The sequence below is a fragment of the Podarcis filfolensis genome, assembly GCF_964270895.1.
Source record: "Podarcis filfolensis genome assembly, chromosome: 11".
Lineage (NCBI taxonomy): Eukaryota > Metazoa > Chordata > Lepidosauria > Squamata > Lacertidae > Podarcis > Podarcis filfolensis.
In genome coordinates this window covers 45,758,728-45,762,196 of record NC_139613.1, presented here as the reverse complement: position 1 = coordinate 45,762,196, position 3,469 = coordinate 45,758,728, and positions in this window count along the sequence as shown.

Below are 3,469 nucleotides of genomic sequence, written 5' to 3'. Positions count from 1 at the left end.
GAGAACAGAAATTGTGCTCTGGCAGCACGGCAGCAGCAGGAGGCCCCATTAGCTAAAGTGGTGCTTCAGGTTAAGAACAGTTTCAGGTTAAGTACGGACCACCGGAATGAATTAAGTACTTAACTCGAGGTACCACTGTACAGTAACAGCCATTATAATGCTAAATGTAAACAACTGTCCAGGGCTCCCTTGACACTCCTGTAGCCAAGGCTGTGTGTCCTCAGCAGGGCTTGCCCTACCATTAGACAGGGTGAGGCAATTGCCTCAGGTGGCAGATGCTGGGGGGAGGGGGGGAAATGGCTGCTGCCCCTCCAGCTTTTATTTCTGAGCTTCCTAGCCCTTGCCCTTTGCTGAAGATCAGGGTGATGTGTGACACAGGTGATCTGAAGGATGCTGACCTATTGCCAATGTTGACATAAGATTCAACTCCTTCTCCAGTCAGCTTTTGTATTGTACAGTGGTACCTCTGGATACGCACACGTCTGGTTGCATATCCTTCGGGTTATGCACGTGGCAAACCTGAAAGTATTTTTCCAGGTTTTGCCCTGCATGCATGCGCAGAAGCCCTCTACGCACCACATGCATGCGCAGAGGCACTTTACTGTGCCGCGCTCATGCGCAGAACTCCAGGACGGATCCTGTGCACAACCGGAAGTACCACTGTACTTTGAATTGGGGTGTTGGTGCCATCTTGTCCTTTGCCTCAGGCAGCAAAATGTATTTTGGCTTGCCAAATGGAATTATCCCAGAGCTCCTCCCCCTGTACACTGTTCTGGGGATTCTCCTGACCCCGTAAGAAGCAATTTTTGGGGAAGGCATGTAGTGCAAAGCTTTCACTGACAGGACTCGTCCCACCTTCTATAAGCAAAACGTTCAAATCCAGATATTTTCCTTTTTTGCACAACACTTACAGCTAGAGATGACCTCTGAAGGCCTGGATTTGGTAAGACTATTCCAGCAAATTTGGATCTAGAAGATAAAGGGGGGAACACATAGAGTTTGATCGGAGTCATTCCAAAGAGGAGGGGAGACTTGGAAAAGTGACCAGAATATGAGAGAGTTGAAAACACCGAGTCCTCTCTGATGCTTAGACTTGTCATATACAGTGGTATCTCAGGTTAAGAACTTAATTCGTTCCACAGGTCCGTTCTTAACCTGAAACGGTTCTTAACCTGAGGAGCGCTTTCGCTAATGGGGCCTCCTGCTGCCGCTGCGCCGCTGACACGCGATTTCCATTCTTATCCTGGGACAAAGTTCTTAACCTGGAGCAACCACTTCCTGGCTAGCAGAGTTTGCAACCCGAAGTGTCTGTAACCCGAGGTACCACTGTACAGACTGTGAATTAACACTGCCAATCTGTTAGCTGTTAAGTATCAACTGGAAATGTGCTTTCTTCAAAATGAATCCTCAGGTTTTCACCCCCAGGAAACAAGATTCCACATATATTGAATGCACTACTAGGAGTCATAATTCCTCTGTATTGTGATGTGGTTGGTGTAAAGCCCAGTGTGAATTGGTGGAAACAACATCCCCCTCCCCCAGAATATGAGAAATGAGAAGATCTATTCTCAGTTCAAATGGGCAAACTTGCAAAGTGTCCTTTAAGCAAGTTTACCTTCTTGCATGCCATGAAAGCAAGATCTCCATATCCAAAGTAAACAGATGCCCTCAGTTTGGTCTACTGCATCAAGTCTGCCGCAAAGACTCAAGGCTTCCATCGTGGGCCTTATTCTCGTCTTACGTTCCCCTGATAAACCTATATAGATGATGCAATCGGGTGTTAAAAAGCATGAGCTACATCCTCATTATCACAAACAGCAAACGAAGAGATAAAGCTGGGGAACTTTTATGATGTAATGTTGCTCCATACACACATGAAATTATGCATATAGAAAACTAAGTTCCAGGACAAAGGTTATCCTTCTGCTTGACAAGTTCGTTTTCTACGTGTAAAAATATTTTTTCATGAGGGAGCTTTCTGTCATGTGAGCTGTCAGCTGCAGCCTGAGATGGTTTCTTCCAGAAACGGTTTAATCACTCATCTACTGTTTATAAAAACTAGGCCCATAAGTCAGTTCTCTTAAGTTCAAATGTCACCATAGTTAGAATTCATTGCATATTAGTCATAGCCAAGCCAATCTCTTCCAACCTCAGATTTTTCATTTGTAATGATGACTGGTACCTTATGCTGGTCTATGACCATAATAAAGATTTGGATTGGATTGACTGATATCACATATGAAAACTGCTTTGCATGCTTAGGAAGAGCACTAATATAAATATTATTTATTATCAGTAGTATTTGTTTGGCTCCAAGAGAGAATATGTTGTGGAGGTTTTAAGGACATAGGGAAACATTTTGGATTATAGGAAGCTGGAATAGGGAAGAGGTCATGAATGGTTAATGATTTCAACCTCTGTAGGACAGGTTAGTTTCTGCTCACACTCTTCTCTAGCCTCCATTCAGACAAGCAAGAGCCATTAACAGAGTTCAAAGACGCATTCCAGCCAGGCAAAAACTCCTGGGGTGCAAAGGACGGCCAGGGAGTTCTGGGGAGAGTTTTGAGGACCAGATAGAGAGTCTTATTTGACATCTGGAGTGAGGTCCTCCATCCCTAGTCCCATGGATTGTGGGAGACAGTGACAGAATGAACACTGAGATGTTGAAGAGAGATGGAGCAAATTGTAAAGTGAGTTGTGAACAACCTGGGAATTAGAGAAATGGGTAGGACCTGCAGTCAGGGCTGGCCCAAGACATTTTGGCTCCTGAGGTGAGCCACAACACTGCAGGCAAACCCGCTCAGGAAGAAGGAGTGAGTGGAGCTCTACTCTGGGAACAATTGGGGAATAAAGATCGAGAACGGGGGCAGGGATTCAAATCAACCTTACTGGGTGGTTGAAGTGGGAATCAAAGGCCGCCGTGAGGGGGGCTGCTCTGAATCATGTGTGGTGGGTGCAGACCCCAGAGGGCAGCCCCTCCCCCTTTCTTCTCTAGGTGCCTCCTATATGCTGAGAGGCCATTGTAGAGAAGGCACAGCAGGGGCTACTGAGGAGGAGGCAGATCTGGTCTCCAGTGAGCACGGTGCAGCTGTAGGTCCCACCACAGTAGTAAGCAATGCATTCCTTGGAGGCCACATGTCCTGCCCCTGTGGAACCTGCCACCCAAGGCGGTCACCTCACCTTGCCTCATGGGTTGGGCCAACCCTGCCTGAAGTTCTTTGGGGGAAGGGAACACACTTCCGAGATTCTCCATATCCTGCAAATAAGATGGGTGCTGAAGTTGAGTACTAGAGCCTCAAAGCTGACATTCAAATCTTGTCACAGGGATTGGAGGAAAATGTGAGCATTACCCAAGCTCCTTCATATTATGGAGACAAGACTGGATGGACGCCTGTAAACTCTGACATTAGAGTCAATACCTGAGAAACAAGATTGGAGATTTAGTCTTCAAAACACATGGAATGCCCAC